This window comes from Lissotriton vulgaris, unplaced genomic scaffold (genome assembly GCF_964263255.1).
Source record: "Lissotriton vulgaris unplaced genomic scaffold, aLisVul1.2 SCAFFOLD_1243, whole genome shotgun sequence".
NCBI classification, from domain to species: domain Eukaryota; kingdom Metazoa; phylum Chordata; class Amphibia; order Caudata; family Salamandridae; genus Lissotriton; species Lissotriton vulgaris.
The window spans coordinates 540664-560354 of record NW_028245678.1 but is presented as its reverse complement, the minus strand read 5'-3'; the positions used below and the strand labels follow the sequence as shown (position 1 = coordinate 560354).

Here is a 19691-nt window from a genome sequence, read left to right as displayed (position 1 = left end):
CAACATACAAATTACACAATTGAATTCGAGTAGGGTTCAATGAACCTTTATCCTTATGAGTTCGATAAATTGGGTATCAATTAGTAACAGACACAGGGTAAGCAGTAAACAATTCAGGCATATGTAGAATGTCAGGTAACATTAATAGAGACTGGGGAGACTCTGAACATCAAAGGACAGCATTATCCAAAATTACATGTGTTATCATGCCTAGGATGGAGACCGGGGGTGGGGGAGGGATCGGTGTTGACGTCAGGCAAGGTCTCCGTGGGGCCATTCGTGCAGTTGGTGAAATCGATTTGTCTAAAAGTCGAGGATTGGTTTGGGGTGAAGATCTGTTAACTACAATGGCCCATCTGAATGAAGGTCTAACAATAATTACAACCTTGTAAAGAATCATTACTTCACTGGTAGACTACTTTCTACCCACTAAAATTCATAGGATATTGCAAAACCCCGATATGTAGAGGCAGCCTCTAAACCCAGTAGAACACACATGGTATAAGGACGAACTGTAAACAATGAGAAAAGCTATAATCAACAGCTAAAACAACTCGAAAAACATGGCCATGTAGCAATCAATCAACCATCAAAGAACGAAAACATGAAAACAGAGTGAAATGTGGGGAAGCAAAGACAACATTTGAGACTAGGAGATGGAACAATATCAGTAAATGTGCTAGCAATAGGGACAGCAAAAGAATTCTGGAGGCTAATTTACAACTTAGAATTTCCTAACGAGCCAGGTGTAGACATGCATACTTACCAAGATCAATGAACAAATCCCTGGAACTACCAAAAATGGGGCCCACTTGATGGCCGAAGCCCACACCCTAATACCAACTCACAGCTGATAATTTCAGTATTGGACATAGTAAAAGCCAATGAGCCGTGAGTAGGCCACACTTGCACATTTATTAATACCAATGAGCAAATTCCTGGACATAGTAAAAATGGTATCATCTTCAAAAGCAGCAGAGCGCCTGTTTCGAATGGAGTGCCCATAGCAGTTTTCAAATACAACCTAGACAGCTGGGAGAATCTCTCAACTGATTCCTTTTAAAGGAATCTTAGTCACTGAAACTGCCCCGCAAAAATGGTGGGGTTCAATATTACACCTGTGATGTATCTGGGTTCAATTATATGTATTCCAACATGGAACTTAGGACAGGGGAGTTCCATAGCTGGGCAGTTGGTGACTGCAAGCTGATGGATGAGGTTGTGTAATAAATACCTCCTACTTAAATCATCAATTTGTGTTCCTGTCACTTTATTACACTGGCGACGATCTCGTGAGGAGACAAGAATTGAATAATTTTTTTAAAGAAGTAAAACAACCTCAACATCGATTAAAAATTGGTCGGAAAAGAAGAGGAAAATAATGGAAAGTAATGTACAGCGGTACCTGCAACGGGAGAAGGAGGAAGAGGATCTTCGGAAACAAGCTGTAGTCTTGTTAGATGATAGCGGTAAAATTCCTGTTGATGGAAAGGTTGCTGGTAGGTGAAATCCGAGTGGTGAAACGCAAGGAGAAAATGCGTGTCACGCCTCTGTTTGCAGTTATGTAAGGGTGACTTCATTTAGAGAGAAGACTTACTGCGCAAAACTTTTTATGGGAAAAAACGTGGCCAAATGTTTGTGGAAAGAGAGCCAAATGTTGGATGTGCTCTATTTTCTTTAGAAAAAAGACTCAGCGCTCACGTGACGTAGACAGCTGCCATTTTGAATATTTTTTTATCGTAACGAGCAGTTTCTGTTTTTATTGAGGGAGACTAGGAAGAACATTAACATTTAGCTGTTCGTTTTTGTTACAATTGATTTCACAAATTATAAATATTTTGGAGTGGTGTGTTATGGAAGAGGTCAACGTGTGAAGATTACAACAGGTGAAATTTACGGAGTGGGAAAGCAAGTAAGATTAACTTGTTCATTATTGTGACTGTGTATGGAGAAGGTACATTGTGATTGAGGCCACGGTGACAAGCACACCATGTACTTTTAGTAAGATTAACTTGTTCATTATTGTGACTGTGTATGGAGAAGGTATATTGTGCTTGAGGCCACGGTGACAAGCACACCACTTACTTTTTCGTTAAGACTAATTCAGCGTTTGATTCTACGATGTAAAGCACTTCATGTAAAGAATTGTTGAGAGTGATCCTGTGCTTGATGATACAGTGGCTGGCACACCTGGTCCTATATAGTTGAAGTTTATTCGAGTGTTTGCTACATCAGTGACAAACACACCACAGTTAAGGTCTACAAAAGGGGTCAAGCACAGCACGATAAAAAGATAAATTATTTTAAGATTATAATCTGTGTTTTTGTGGCTACAGTAACAAGCACACCATTTAATGTTTGACTTATGACTGTAACTGATGTGACTCTTTTTTGTAAAAAAAAATCTGTAGTTAGAGTCCTTCTCTTAAATGGTCTAAGATAAGATTTTTTTTTTCTTCATTTAAGTTAAAATGTATTACATTGTCAGGTGTTTTTTAGTAAGTTTACTGTAAGAAATGCAGAATGTAACATCTCCTCTGTTTTTTCTATCGGATCCTGGAGATCCTCCAGTTAGATGGAAAAATTGGAGAAAAATATTTGAAAACTATGCGCGGGTATGTGGCACAAATTTGAGTGCTGAGAGAAAACATGCACTATTAATGCATATTCTAGGAGGTGAAGGACAGGAAGTTCTAGAAAATTTACCACAACTAAGTCAAGCAGAGCAGAGGGGTCTTAATGAACATGAAATTTGCATAAGACAGTTAGACTTACACTACTTACCAAAGGTGAGTACGATTATGGAAAGATATTACTTTGGGTTACGAGAAAAAGGCAAAGATGAAACTGTTGAACAATATGTTACTTCTTTACGCAAATTGGCTTCAAGTTGTAAATTTTGGTGAGTTGGTTGAAGAAAGGATAAGAGTTCAATTTGTATTAAGGTGTTCGAATGATAACATAAGAGAAGAGCTGTGGCTAAAAGACGAACCACCTTTAGATGAAGTAATGGTCATCGCAAAGGGTGTGGAAAACATGGTTAAATGTGTTGGAGAATTGAGTAAAGCTGGTAAAGCAAATTCTCTTAGTGAAAAAGTGGAAGAAGTTCAGTGTCAAGTTGTAAAAAATGTTGAGGATAAGAAGAAAAATTATTTGGCTCAAGACAAGAGTAATGAACATGATAACAAACAAATAAGTTACAAATTGAGAAAAAGAATGTAAGCATATTTCAAGGTAATTGTTTTTGCTGTGGTAGGTTTGGTCATTTGGCTAATGCAAAAGAATGTCCAGCTTTGAAGGTGAACTGCAATGTGTGTGGTAGAAGAGGACATTATGGGAAAAATGGTCGTTTCCGCAATAGAAGAGACGTTAAGAATGAGACAAAAGAAGTTACGTTTCAAATAAATGAGTGTAGTGTTGAGCATCCATCAAAATGGGTTAAAGTGGTTAATGTAAACATTACGATGACATTTGATTCTTGTTCTCATCTAACTTTCATTTCTAAACAAGAGTTCCATAAGAATTTTTTGGGAAAAGTTGATTTAAGAAAGTCAGATGTCAGACCCCAGGCTATGGTGGAACCCCTATTAAAATGTATGGTTATTTCATAGATTGCATTAAATATAATGGGAGATTTGTTGATGCTAAGATATATGTGGATGAGAAAGGAGACTGTTTGTTAAGTTGGTCTCATCAAGCTCGCTTAGGAGTAATACTGAATCCCAATGCACAGCTTTCAGTACAAATACAATCTGTGGAAAGTGTGGAGGAAAAATGTATGCAGATTTTAACCCCTTGCATGCTTATGACGAGCTCAGCTCGTCATGAGCTACAGTGCTCCGGTGATCATGACGAGCTGAGCTTGTCATGGCCTTTAGAACGCTCGCAAGCTGGGCAAATTCCCCTGCTGTGCTGAGCGTTCTAAAGAAACGGGTGCGGCCATGACGAACTCAGCTCGTCATGAGCACAGGAGCACTGTAGCTCATGACGAGCTGAGCTCGTCATGAGCATGGGAGCGCTGCACGCACCCTCTCTCCCCCCAGCACAGCAGGGGAATGTGCCAAGCAGGGAAGGGGTTAAAGAATTGTTTAGTGACACATTAGGTTGTTTGAAAGGATATAGACATCAGATTAAAATGAAGTATGGTGCTAAGCGGGTTGCTGCTAAAGTGAGACAAATTCCAATTTGTATGGAAGAGGCTGTTAAAAAAAGAAATTAATACATTATTGACTTCTGGAGTGATAGAGCCTGTAGAAGCAACCAAATGGTTGGCTCCCATAGACGTAGCGCCCAAGGCCAGTAACGAGATTCGCTTATGTGTGGATCTTCGATCTTTAAATAAGGAATGGAATGGGTTTTTATAAAGCGTGATAGTTACCCGCAGGCGTCCCAGCGCTAAGTAAGTTGTCCCAGCGGAAGTAGTTGTAGACAAATTCCCTCTACATTGAGGAGTTGGTTTCGACGTTAGATGAGCATGTTATTTCATATAGAGTGGTCTGCTTAATTCAGACACTCTGTTCATCACCACCCCCTTTTCTGTATCATGTTATTTCATGACATTAGATATGGCATCAGCATATCATCAAGTACCCCTTAGTAAAGATTCACAGGAATTGACGGCATTTATAACACCCTTTGGCGCGTTTAAATTTGGAGAGATTCAATAAAACTTTGAAAGAGAGCATTCAGTTGGCAAGAGTAAATAGCTTGGATTGGAGAACAGAGTTACAAAATTGGATTTCTGCTTACCGATTTACTCCACATTCTACTACAGGAAAGACCCCTTTTGAATTATTCAGAGGAAGGTCTTCTAATACTAGTTTGTGTCCAGGTTGGATCAGTTTGGATAATGGTATTAAAGACAATGACATTGGAGTGTTGAGAGATAAGGAGTTATTTCTTCAGAAGAAAAGGAAGATTTATGTTAATACTCGTAGATCTTCAAAAGGTTCTCATTTCAAAGTTGGTGATAAAGTTAAAATTAAGGCTTCTGTTGGGTGTCAGAATTGGTCTAAGTTCACAAGTGTAAAAACAGTAACAAAACTTTTCAAAAATGCTGTGAAAACAGATGATGAGCGTATTTGGAATCACAGTTGTGTGGTTCATGTGAATAAGCATGGTACAGTTGATCCTGATTTAAATGTCTCTGGTGAAGGTACTTCTGATAATTATACAGAAAATGAATCTACTCGCAGAAGTCATAGAGTTCGTAATGTTCCTAGTTTTCTGAGGTGTCGTTTTATTTTTGAATTACTTTATATTATCTAAAGTTCAAATGCTTTATTTTATATGAAGGAAGATGTGTGATGTATCTGGGTTCCATTATATGTATTCCAACATGGAAAAACCTGATGTCATGTAAATGCTGCAGGGGGTGTGGTTATTGATTGGAATCAGTAGCACACAATCTGTATTTCTCAATTCCTTGTGCGAGTGAAGGTATTACGCCCATGTTTTAATCAGCTTGATGTAAGATCGAACAAGCAAGCACTTACAAAGCAGATACACAGCCAATTTGTTGATTACTAACGTTTTTGAATTAGCAACAAATGCAATAAAGCTTCTGTGATCTTGTCCAGAGCTAAAATCCTGATTGTCATCATCAAGTCGGCGATTTCCACAATGGTGCAGCATGTGGAATACTTGATGTTGTACCCCCTGTGTGCATCAAAATGTGGAGAAGCAAAGGGTGCCTTGCAGGGTCCCCTTTGTTTCGTTTCTGCCAGGATGTTTATGGATTAAGAACCTCCAAAACACCCCTGGCGAAGTGGAAACTCGTAATAGGCTTAGCGGTCCCACCAAGTATATTGCGGCCTCCTGACTGCCGCAACACCATCAGGGAATTGCAGTTCCTTGCCGGCTGTGGCGGGCTGTGACGGTCCGCCCACCCAAATCGTAATAGGGCGGTCGGGAGGCCGCCACCGGCGCGCCCCTACAAATCTGGCAGTCCATGGACCGCCAGACTCGTAATCGAGCCCCTATATGTTTTTTCACCCTGATGGAGTGCACCTTTCATTTCTAGCGTATGAAGTCATCTGTTCTGGTTGTGGGGTTATGTGAGAGGGTAAAACAGAAGGAGGAGGACAGGAAAACACCTGTTCGGAGTTATCCTGGCTGGAATGAGGAACAACACTGTCAGCAAAATCTACGGAGGGTTGACATCATGGCAAGGCGGATGATTCCTGCTCGGATGGGGTGATAGCTATGCATACAGGGAGAAGTTACTTTATCTGAAACTGTTGTTCATAAGAGGACAAAGCACCAGAGCACATATAGAATTTAAGACCTTGAAGGTTCCACAAGAAAGAGTTCTAAGTCCTCTTTGTTTTGGTGCCTTCCAATTTTGTAGCGGCAAAATGGCAGAGACAGCTGAACCAGATGCCTTCTAAGCAGCTTGTTCAATTCCCAGCTGTGTTAACATTGAGTGCATTGCTGTGACGGGCTTGCAGGAAGTGGTTGGTGCTGCGCATGGGGAGATAACAACCTTGCACGTCACACTCATGGTAGCCTTCTGCATTGCTGTTCAATTTGTCTAGTGCGCTTTAATGTGCAAAGGGATTTCGCTGTAAGTTCCCTGTGTCATGCAGAGGCATTGCTTGACTATATCGTCTACAAGTTGTTTGGTTGGTTGTGGTGCTACCACATGCATGCGCTGCTTGTGTGCATGTGTGTACGCGGCTTCATGTAGACTAGCATCGCTGCCTCAGATTGGCTCTCCATTCCCGTGGCTACTACAGTCGTACATTTGTGATCAGCTGTAACTTGCACACGAGGAAGGAGCACCTTTTCCAGGCATTATTCTGAATTACACCTAAAAAAAGTCCTTCGTAAATGGAGCCTGTGTTCTTTCTCTTTTAAAATAGTGGTCAGCACCGTCCATGCTCAGTGCTCACTCAGTCTTCACTGAGACAGCATAAATGTCCCCTTTGCTTCTATTTGTAGCTAGCTTCCTAATGAATGTCGTACAATCTATTTTGCTTCAATAACTCCATTTTACCCTGATCATATTATCCTTCTGTGGACAAGACAAATTAGAAGTGACCCTAACTAGAGGGCCCGTGTCATTGAGATGTTGGCAGTCATTGAGATGTTAATCAGTAGATTTCATCTTGTTGGGGCTTTGAACAAACATGTTACTTGAGAATTAAATCCATTCTACGCTATCATTTTATCACCAAAAATATTTCAAAATCTATTCCTGCCCTGATCAATTACTTGCCTTAACTACGAGAAGTACAACTGCAACTGAAGAGAGCTAGAGGTAAATAATAACAAGCATTTGCAATGCAATAGGTCTCGCATTTATTAGAGTTTGAGCTATTGGGATTGTAAATGACAATGCCTTTTATTCATGTGTTGTTTTTAGAACAGATAAAAAAAAGGCCTTGTCATTTAAAATGCCAATAGCTTAAACTCTCGCAAATGCAAGACCTATTGCATTGCAAATGCTCCCTATAAATGTTGTTAATAAAGCGTTAGGAGAGAGCGTGTCCTGCCTGCAACAGCAGGCATGGCAACGCTATTTGAGAAAATTGTTCTCGGAGGCTGTAAATAAAGCCTACCAATCAACAACACACACAACAAGGAATGTTGACATGGCAGGTTACAAAATTAGACAAGGTGGTACTAAGGAGGGACTACTAAGCCTATTGATCAATGAACAGCCACAGTTTACAGTGGACCATGACACAAGCCAATAAAAAATGTGGGCAGAGAGAGGGTGGGGCAGAGAGAGGGTGGGGCTTCAAGGTCCTACCTCAATACAGCCCGCTTCGCAGAGCAACACATGCACGGCCCAGGCTCGACCTAAAAAGTATCATACACTAGATACTGCTCACTACTCCCCATCTACCACATACCTGGATAAAAGGCCGGAAACTCTTGTTCTGAGTTCGATTTTTAAGCTGACATTGCAGTTTATACTTCAGAGAGTTCTCAAAATTCTTGGAGACACCGTGTTTTGTGATTCTCTGGGTAGATTAACTCTATCCAAAATTATATTGATAGTGGACAACTGAAGCCTGACGGTTAATTTGTTCAGAAATAAATTGAAAGCATGGGGGGGCAGTATCCAAGAAGCAGCATTTTGAGTCAGGGGACATTACATGGATTAAGCCTGCACCTCGAAATGGGAGATGCATATGCAGCTGGGGAACAACACATGAGTCCAGGAGGCTGAGAGGAATTCCAGCACACCATCCATCACATTTTTGTATACTTGGGGAACAGCATTTTGGCTGTTTAGTTTGGACAGTGGATGGCTGAAGCCTTACAATTTGTTGAGGAAAAAATGTAATACAGGGGGTTGTATCCAGGGAGCAGTATATGGATGTAGGAGGCTGTACAATGACCAGGGTGCTGCATATGGGGGCATGGAAGAGTGCATGAGTTAAGAGGTGGCACATGCAGCCAAGGAAAGGAATATGGGGGCACGCTGTGCAGGTCAGGGGGCAGATGACATAATGAAGACTGGGGGCAGCACATGGGCCAAGGAGCAGCACATGCTTCCGGGAATGCAGGCATCACATGAAGCTAAGCATCTGGAGCCAGAGCGGCATCACATGGAGCCATGATGGGGAGGAGCCAGGTGGGCAGCACTAGCTAATATGTGCCTGAGTTGGCTAGTGCCTGGCACAGAACTTATTGTTCCGTACCCACCCCTTAATTCTGATAGGTCACCACATGATGGCACTGTATGTATATTTTTGAGAAAAGTACATCAGCACCACATGAGGCTAGGAGACACACGTGGAGCCAGGGGCAGAGGCTAAGATCCAGGGGTAACAGCAGAAAGACAAAGAGGGTGTCGTATGAAGCCAGTGGTGCGACAAATGCAGTCAGAAGGGTGGCATAAAGACCAGCACATAAAGCCCTATAGCAGCTCAAATGGATAGAGGGGCTAGAGGGGCAGTCTGTTTAACTGGGGAGTGCAGCACAAGGGGCCACGGGCGACTCTGCAGAGATGGAGCTAAGGGCAGCTCACAGAGTCAAGGGGGCAGCACACAGAGCCAAGGGGGGGGGGCAGCACACAGAGCCAAGGGGGCAGCACACAGAGCCAGGGACAGCACAGATACAGTTGCAGCACGCAGAGCCAGTGGGGCAGCACAAAGAACTCCAGAGACAGCACACTGAGCACAGAGGTGGTACACGGAGTAGACTGGTGGTGGTGAACACAGAGCTACGGAGCAGTACATTAACCCAGGTAGAAAAAACGCACAGAGGCAAAGGGGCGTGCACGGAGCCAGGGGCAGAACATGGAGATTCAGGGACTGTTCAAGGAGTCTCGAAGCAGCACATGGATTCAGAGGTCTTCACATGGATTCGTGGGGCAGTCCAGAAATCTGTGCATGCGTCTGTCGCACAGTCATGCGTTCGTGCTCGGATACCCCACCCGTGTGTGCGGAGGTTACATGGGGCATTAAGAGAATTATTATATATAACAGGGACACATGTCTGCCTGTGACTCGCAGAGTTCAGCAATGGAGCTTGCTGGGCCCCCGGAAATGGGCCACCCCTGGTTAATGACTACAGCAGATCTCTTCCCCATGCACTTCTTCGGTATGGCAATCCGCTCCTGTGAGGATGTGGGGGTAGGCTTCCAGCTGGGGAAGCGAATGATGTAACATACCTGTAACCCAGGGAGGTAATCTCTGCTGTTGGTCTTCACTGCCTGGGAAGAGGCCTGGGAAGTTCCTGTGTTTTTCCTGCATGAGGGCGGGAGACGGATGGGAGGGACTGGGCCAATTTGCTCAGAGCAAAGCTGCTACACAGAAGAAATAATACAAACACATTGTCTGCCCCTACACCAGACCTCGTGGAGGGAACCATAAACAGGAGCGGGGGAGGCGGCAGGACTTGGAGCCCACCAGCAACAAGGGTACAAACAAGTCGCATCTTGTTTGCTTTGATTTCCCACAGGGTGGAGCAGGCAGAGAGCAGCCTGTCCCTGGAAGAAGAGAGATCCAGCATGCACTGTGGCAGCCAGGGATGAATTTTACACATTTGTAGAGTGTATGTCATATATCGTTTTTATTTTGTTATTTTATAGCAGACCAAATTCTGCCAGGTGCTGTTCTCTCAGGAGAATTTGGTGCACATTGAAAGATGAGTGTGTTTGGGCAGAAGCGGTATACATACATGCACATCTATGGGTCTCCAGGAGGATGGCAGTTCATCTGAGCAGATGTGCAAGCTACTTGATAAGTTAGTTTCAATTCATGTTAAACAAGGACACACCCTGAAAGTGACAGCAAGTAAAGTAACAGGTAACCGTGTGCGTGTACAAGTGGATCATCAACCTTTGGTCACGTATCCAGAACACCTGTAAAGCTTTATGGGTCCAAAGTACACATACCACATTTTAATAGTGTGTTTAGGTTAAGGTGTATGGATTTAAAAAAAGATCAGTCTGCCTCCCAAGTGATATGCATCCCCCAATAGCCCGCGGCCTCGAGTGCTCAGGGACACAAGCGGCCATTACAAAAAGTAAACAGCAATCCGGACACCCACCTGAAAGAAGCATTTTGAGGGACAATGGCGTCGATCTGAGAGGACGATGCGATGAGTGAATCGATCCGACTGAGCAGGGAGGGGCCGACATCGGAGTCCCTGGGTCGGCATCTGCAGCAGGCCGCGGTCAACAGCAGGAATGTGAGGGAGTGAACTGGGAGCTCTCTCCCCATAGAAAAAAATACAGCAGCTGGGAAGCAGGCAGCCCGAGGAGGTGAGGCTGCAGAAGCCAGTGCAAACAAGAGACGGTCGCCTCGAGGCTGCGTCCGGTGAACTTGGGACTGCAAGGGAGAGGAGTGTGCACCGAGAGCAGCCGGGTGAAACTTCAGCGGCAGATCGAGACTGCAGGGAAACAAACAAGTCAAAACGAAACCTAAGAGCCGCGCGCGTGTGCTTCTACCGTGGACAGCTCACGTCGCACGGCTCTTAGGTTTTGGTTTCCAAGGCGCATGGCAGAGTCGCGCTCGCACACATTCACAGCAAACAGCCAGCAGCAAAAGCGCGCTCACGAGGCCAAATCCGAGACGGAAAATGCGCGCGTCCGACTCGTGTCCACATATTCAGTAAGCAAATAGGTATACTAAAGTATACAAGAGGTCCATCGCTACGCTCGACCTAAAAATAAAGGGAGAAGCTTTAATAATGGCAATGCACAGCCTGGGATTCTGGCTGCTAATTCGGCCGCTGGCACACAGGCAACTCAGAGCTTAGTTTGTAGATGAATAAGTTCTGGGGCCTATAGTTTTGCTCAACAGTCCATGGACTATGCTATTGAAAGCCGAGGTGCAAAATAGTCTTGATTCCACCTCATGCTCTTTCATCCACTGCCAGACAATCTTTGCCTCTTTATCACTCCTGTATGTCCTTTTCCATCCCTGGTTTCTCTATTTGTCTATGTTTTTCTTTCTGTCACTCCTTTCCCCTGCGTATTTCCCTCTTTTGCGGAGTCAACAGTGGGATTTGTAAAAATAAGTTCCAGTCCCCAAAAATGAGCACCAGTGGGCCCCAACTTCAAAAACACTGGCTCAAATTAAGCATGGGACCAACCCTGTACATAGGCATTTGTCTCCAACAGAAGCAAGCAGTTTAAGATTCCACCCTTTTTTCTTGGGACCTCTTTGATTCAGTAAAAGATTTTAAAATTGTAACCTCACTATGTAGTGACTGCTTTCCTCAGCACATTATTATTAACAATGAACCGATGAGAAATTATGTGGTATATGTATTGGGTTGTCCCATTTGCAGAGAATCCATCAAAAGGCTGTCAGAAAGGGACATCGTAAACCCGATGGTGGTACCTGCCTCAGCACTGCCGCCACTCAAGGGATACAATTCCGACTGCTGCCCCGATGGGATCATAGATCTTGTCGGAGCCGGCAGTCTTCCCCCAAATGGTTTCGGTCCGATCGTCTGCATCATAATGCGGCAATCTGACCGAAAGGCAATCTGTGGGTGGTACCACCACTGACAGCTCGTCGGTGGCCGTCCCACGAACATCGTTATGAGGCCTTAAGGGTTGAGGTAAAAAGAGAGATGTCACTTAAAACATTCGAGGAGGCAGAGAAGTTAGCCAAAGCTTCGGCGTAAGTCTCAAATGGAGAAGATACAAAAAATGTGTCAGTCTGCTAGATGAGCTACAGATGGTACATATGATAAAACAGCACTGACATACATTCAGAGAGAGTTGGTTAATATATTTTTGGATGGCACCAAATGAATGGAAGATATAATGCAGAGGTTGCTTGAGCAGGAGAATGAAACTTTTATAGCTAAGATAAACGATTTTCAGAAGAACAGAAAAGAATTGCCATTTTAGAATTTTTTTCTGATGCTAATTGAGGCTAACAAAAACAGCGTCAAAATCTGGCACACAGTTGTATATTTGGTCTATGCTCAGCAAGGAGCCAGGCACTGTTGGGGGTCCGAACTTTTCACTGAGGTCCTTGTGTGGAAGTGAATGTGTGTGTGTGCATTTATGTACCCAGTTTGGGAGGATAATTTTATTTTTAATTTGGACACCGGGAGCAGAGGGGACTTTTCGCCCCATTGACATATATGGAGATCCTGAGGGCGCCCTGTGGACACCCTTTCCTGATATATATATGTATATCATTACGGCAAGGAATTCATGGATTTCCATTGCTTGGTGTGCTGCACATCAATCCCATGGCATTCTATTGAAGGTTACATTGCACCATTGTTCGGAGATGAGAAACAAGAAGTAGTCCCACACATTTCAGCGCTCTCACTTTTCCTCCACTTCTCACTTCTGCTCTCTTACTTTCTCTCTCACTCCCACTTTCTTCACTTTCCCTTCTCCTCCATTTCTTCACTGTGCTTCCTGCATATCACAGAAGGAGGGTGGGAGCCCACTGCCTCACATCCCAGCACCCCATTCGTCCCAATGCATCATGGTAAATGCAGTGCATGATAACCCTTACTTCAGTAGTGGAGCTGTGCAATGTCTGAGCTGATGAGCCGGTGTTGATGCACCTGGACCCAGTGAGTAGTGCAAAGACCTCAGAAGACTTTGGACAGCATTGCCAGTGCCCCCCAAAATTGTGTTGCTCTATAGTGATGAAGGAATTATTCCAGAAACACGTACCTAAAGTTACACACCACAGGTTCAACAACAAGGGCTAACAATGAAAGACTACTACTGAAGTGTTATCATGCACTGCATTTACCATAATGCTTTGGGGCAAATTGAACACTGGGGTGTGTGACAGTGTGCTCCCTCCCTCCATTTACTTTCAAGAATAATAGAGCTTGGGTCTGGTCTGCTCAAAACGACAACACAATACATTTTTTGCCCTCTTCCTTGGAGATGAAAGGGTGGCATCAGCACTTCAAACACACCCTCAGCTCCATTACTAACAGCCACTTTCTACATTATAATAGCAAACAAAGCTTGCTCTTGTGACTAAAGAATGGTGTTCTTTTTAAATGCAAGTGCCTGGTGTTAGCTATGAATGTTATGCTAACTCGAAAAGACAATAGGGTAATGGAGATAACCAGGGCCCATATTATAGAATGCAACGCATTTTTCTTGTTAGCGCTGGGTGCACCTTACAAACAAGGGAAGTGCGCCATATTACATTGAATGCACTGCCCCCAGGGTAGCCACAAACTCGTTCTGTCCTGCTGGCAGCGCATTCAAGCGAAATACGGAGTGGTTTTGAAGCAGCTGTTTCGTGTTTCACTGTGAAGGATGTATGACATCACAACGCATGCTTTTACCACGCATGCTTTTACATCGCAAGTTTTACAACACATGCCTTTACAATGCATAGTGTTGAGGGGTGCTGGATAGTGAATATTTTAATTTACTATTCCAACTCCAGTCCCCGTGGATAGCAGGGAAGGTGTTGGATAGTAAATTAAATCTATTCCCTATCCTAGAGCGCCCCCCAGCGCAATGCGTTGTAATGGTTTGCGTTGTAAAAGTTGCGATGTAAAAGCACTGCGTGGTAAAAGTTGCGTTGTAAAGGATGTTTCCCACTGTGGATGCTGCAACTCACAGCACTTTTAAGGGGGATTAGAGAACTCCTTGCAGGTGGGTGTAGTGAGTGGCTGCACCAGCCTGCAAGGGTATGTCTGGGGAGTCCATAGGACCCCCTTTGCCAGTACAAGAGGGCTGCACTCACAGCACCTCCTGACAGCTTCTTTGCCTCTGTAATACGGCGCAGGCACAGAGACATAGGGATTCCCTCGTTTGCATGGCGCCACACCCCCATGCAAATGATGGTACACCCTCTGGTGATGGCGCTGGCACTTTATGTGTGCCAGCGCTATCTATATTACAGAAAGAGCTGCACAAGCATCTGCGGCCCCTTCTGTAACACCAAAGTGGGATGCGCACATGCCCATTGCGCCCCCAGGGCACTTTCTATAATACAGTCCCTGGTGGAGTGGGGAGAGATGCAAAAACAGAGCAGGAGAATACCTGGCAAACTGGAAAGATTAAATTAGAGCAAGAAGATGGGAAGCGGGGGAAGTGCTCACTTCTACCTGTATCCAATCATCAATATGTAAATGAGAGGCCTGAACTGTAACTAAGGCAGCTCGGGAGGAGAAAAGCTGGTGATTTTGGATGAAACTGTGTAGGTATAAACAGGGGGCACAAAAGGGGGTGGTGATGGACGGAGCATCTGAATCAATCAAACACTCACACCCAGTCAAATGATCTAGGTTTAATCCATCACTGTTCTTTAGCCCACTTTGCCACCCCAGTTCAGACATGGCTATATATGCAAATCAGTCTGACCCTGTGCCTCATGGGAACAGTCCAGCCCGAACTGCCAAGCCATGTCTTCCCTGGACCGGAAACAAGCTTCCGAGGACCGGTTTCTGGCATTCCAGCCATCTTCAGCCCGGCTTGCTTGAATCCAGTGGCAAAGTGAGCAAGGGACTCACGTCTGAGCATACCCTGCCACACTTATGGCGGCCAAAAGAGGTACAAAAGGGGGTCGTTTAGTACCGCTAGGTATAAACAGGGGCACAGCTCGAGCAATAAGATTGGGGTGGGGGTGAGCTTCAGATTTCCCAACAGTCATGCTAGAAAACACATTATAGGAGAAGCAGGACATGAGGGGGGCTTAAGGGGCAGTAGAAAGGTAGAGGAGGGCTGATTATTAGGGGCACTTAAAACCCAACATTTTTCAAACTAATCAACATTTTTAAGGCCTTCAAACCAGTGACTATAGTGAGTGTGTGTGTGTGTGTGTGTTTTTGTCAGTGCGGGCATATAAAACTCCCAGGTGAAATCAGACAGGAACTTCACAATAACTGACTGAAGGCCTTGTACCCAACTATTTACTAAAAATAGAAAAAAATGTAGGGCGGTGTAACACCCCAAACACCACCCCTGAAGCTACGCCCCTGGGGTATAAAATAATAATTAGAGAAGTTACGGTGGATGGCAGCTGGAGCTAGAAAGGCATCAAAAGAGATTAAGATTGAATTCACTGCTACTGTATTTTAAATTGCGACAGGGTTGATCTGACCGACTGTAGATGGACTGTTTATTCTTAAATTATGCCTGAGTTTAGGGGATGTGCTGGTAAAATGTAATAAGCATATTTTAAAAAATGCTTTCAGACAGTTTTCTTCCAGACCATACAGGAATGCACTCAGAGCCTTAATAATGCCTATTGTCATCATAACCCGGCTTCAGCATGTTTATTTATGCCATAGAAAGGAAGTGCAAATCAATAGACCTATGTAACTGAATATGCAAAATATATGCTGCAGTCGCTCACTCGCTGTGATCTGGCCTGCTGAAAACAAGAACAGTCATATTTGTTGCTATTTTTGGGCCCACTTTTAACAAAAGACATTTAAGGGCATGTGCGTTATTCATACATCTGTGGTATACTGATACTGAAGGGGCAAGGGTGGACACCAGTGTGTCTTGAGTAATTGCATAAAGTCCTGCAGCCTCACTTCAACATCAACATTTCTCTGAATCCTGCAACCTTTAGTCACAATCTAAGGTACTTCCCATTGCTACAGCAAAAACTGTTATTGACCCTAGATGTTGAATTGTTATTGACCCTAGTATGTTATGTTATGTTATGTTATTAAAATATTTCTAGAGCGCACTATCACCGATTGGTTGCTTGGCGCTGTGATCAGCAATAACATGAACATAGAGGGAAGAGAGTTATGAAAATGCTTGTCTGAATAACCAGGTCTTCAAGGCTTTCCGGAAGGAGAGGAGATCTTGACAATTCCGGGTCTCCATCGGGAGAGAGTTCCACAAGCAGGGTGCAAGGGTGGCAAACCTGCGACCTCCTGCACGCTTTAAGTAAAGGCCTAAGGTACCACAGCCTTCTACAGAGAAGGATTAGTATCTGACCCAATAGACTTTTAGTAGTGTTGCAAGGTGCTAGACCTTGCTAAAGAGAAGCTTTGTTCCTGACTCCAGTGATCTCAAGTAAACACCTAAGGTACCGCATTCTTCTGCTAAACGGATCTGTGTCTGACCCAAAGGCCTCTTGTAAATTCCTAAGATACTGAATCCTTCTTCAGAAAACACTTGGGGGAATATTAGCAAGGAATAGCGATATTTATTGCAAAATGCGCTTAGCACTTTTTTTCTTATCGCTGCCTATCGCTGAATATGTTAGCGGAGAAAACATGCCATTAGCAACATTTTTCTCCACTGTGCTATCCAGTGATATTCACGCATTAACGCCAATGGGGACTTAACCTGACAATCCACCTCCCATTGGATAAACAGGTAAGTCATGTTTTTAGCAGGCGTTAGATTATAGCGATAATCGCGCTTAGCGCAGTTTTTTTAATCACTTTGCCTGCCTTGCTAATAGGCGATAGCTGTGTTAGCGACTGCTTTCAGTCGCTAACAGTTTGGGTACGCCCACTTTGCATGTCATTAGCGATAAATATCGCTGACATGCAAAGCGGGCCCCAAAGCGGTAGCTATCGCCTAAAAGCTGTCGCTAACTGCTGTTAGCGGCAGCTTGCTGATAGAGCGATAAAAATATCGCCGCTTTAGCAGCAAAAAGTGCAGCTAAAGCGGCGATATGGCCCTTGCTAATATGCCCCTTGCTTCTTAGTTCAGGGACCTGTAATAACAACCTATGGTACCGTGTCCTGCTACAGAAAAGCAGCTGGTCCAGGGCCCTCTAGTGATGACTTAAGGTACTGCAGCGTGCTATAGAAAAGGATTTGTGTTTGACTCCAGGGGCCTCTCGTAACAGCCTAAGATACTACACCCTGCTTAAGAAAAGATATCTTTCTGACTCCAGGTACCTTTAACAACAACGAAGACACTACAGGCTGCTGCAGAAAAGGACTTATGTCTGACACCAGGGGATCTCTAGCAACAACCTAAGATGCTGTATCTTACTACAGAAAAGGATTTGTGTCTGATTCCAGGGACCTATCACAAAAGCCTGCAACAGGACTGACAAACTGCTATTTTTCAAAACCTGGATGGCATATAAATGCCACATTCAGCCGAACATTTTGAAGATATTTCTGCTTATATAAATGTCATGTCTTTTGCAGCTACGGAGTGCAAAAACAGCAATTACTAGGACAGAGCATGAAGTACGAACAAACAGGAGCAAAGCAGATGGGTCTGGTTTGCATTTTCAGTTGCAAGCCAGGCCATCTGGTGTTGGCAATGCTTGTTTAAAAAAACAAGACCATTTGGCTTTGCTCATGCTTGTTACTTTTTTATTTCCCTCTCATAGCCCCTCTTCAGCAAACAGCAGTCAGTGGAATGTTTAGGGCAGGCTAACACTGTGAGGTTGTCAAAAGTCAAAGGGTGTTTAATGCCACTATCGTCTTCCCAGTTGTCAGCAATATCGGCCCAATAATATATTGGGAGAACCATGTCATCTATCACTATATTGCCCAGGTAAGTGTGTATAGGAAAGTATAGATTTACCATTCTTATTAACTCCAGCTCTACTGGCCTTGACAATATGATGGAAGTCAATATAGTACATGCACATTTTTTGACATGCACTACTTCACAAGCGATATAGTCAGCAGCAGCCCGTGCAGGTAAGAGCGGTGGGGCCGGGTGGGGTGGATTGCGACAGACGAGGGAAGATTAAATAAATAAGTACATGCAAATGTTTTGACATGCACTACTTCACAAGCGATATAGTCAGCAGCAGCCCGTGCAGGTAAGAGCGGTGGGGCCGGGTGGGGTGGATTGCGACTGACGAGGGAAGATTAAATAAATAAGTACATGCAAATTTTTTGACATGCACTACTTCACAAGCGATATAGTCAGCAGCAGCCCGTGCAGGTAAGAGCGGTGGGGCCGGGTGGGGTGGATTGCGACAGACAAGGGAAGATTGAATCAATAAGTACATGCAAAATTTTTGACATGCACTACTTCACAAGAGATATAGTCAGCAGCAGCCCGTGCAGGTAAGAGCGGTGGGGCCGGGTGGGGTGGATTGCGACAGACGAGGGAAGATTAAATAAAAAATTATTTTACCCTCGTCGTCGTCTGTCGAAATCCCCCTACCCTCACCCACCACTCTCACCTGCACGGGCCGCAGATGGATATAGTGACTCTCCAATGCCACCTCAAACATTGTGGTGAATTTATACCAATGGGGTTAGGGAATAATTGATACTGATCGATTAAACCCTGGCAGCAGAATTAGAACTATCAAAATATTTCCCTAGAAATTGATGATGCATGTGTCAGCACTCAATCCCTTTAGACCCAAGTGACTGGGATGCAGGCATTATGGCAGAGTCTCTCTTCTATGCACATTAATTTCTCATGAGAAAGGAACTTGCATTGTTCATCACACATACACCTCCTGATTTTCGCTTTAAATTAAGAAGCATAAATGGCTTATGCTAGTTTTGATGACACTGAGCATGAGAATTACATTAATGAAAAAATCTGTTTATCAAGGTAAGCAGGTCAGAAATTCCACCCTGTCCAGAGGTAGATATGATTTCATTGGCCTCTGGAAACTCCTGTCATCTCAGAAGAACGTGCCATGGAATGTGATGGATATTACCAAAAAGGTGAACACTTGGGCCCTAATTACGAGCTTCCGACTGACATTTGTAGCGGAAACGGGACCCCCGACAAGGAGTCTGCGGACCCGCTTCCACTACTATGATGTGACCGCCTTCACAGCGGTGTGAAAGTGTATATTTTCTATTGAGGCTTGTGCTACGGGTTACAGAACCAGCCTCAATAGAAAATATACACATTTAAAGCATCCATGCACCGTGTGGCAGGCACTATGCAGTGCCTGCCACATGGTGCAGGGGTATTTAGGGGGTCACCATAGGTGGCCCCCAGACCACATAGCAGAGGCTGCGGAGGGACAGGTGCCATGCTAGGGGCACCTAAAGTCTGTTTCCGCCTGCCTTTCTATGGCGGCCCAACCGCCATAGAAAGGCAGACCGAAATGGACATTGTAATCCCTACGGCGGTGCCTGAGAAGGCACCGCCCTTATTGTAGGGGCAATGTTCTGACTGCTGGGCATATGGGCTCCTTGAGTCCATCAGAGCAGCAGCGGTCAGTCCCTCCACATGCTGTCTCTGACCGTCGCATCATAATGCGGCAGGCGGAACGCAGAGGCAGATGTCGGTCAGATCGCAACCAAAAGGCCGCCGGTTGCCATCGGTCTACATTGTAATTAGGCCCTTGGCAACACTGGACCAG

General features: G+C 44.4%; 1 protein-coding gene across 1 annotated transcript in view; it reads right to left on the bottom strand.

Moving 5' to 3' along the window:
- Positions 1-19691, bottom strand: part of LOC147666316 (sodium/potassium/calcium exchanger 2-like) — a 680903-nt gene that overhangs the window by 120555 nt on the left and 540657 nt on the right. The window lies entirely within an intron of this gene.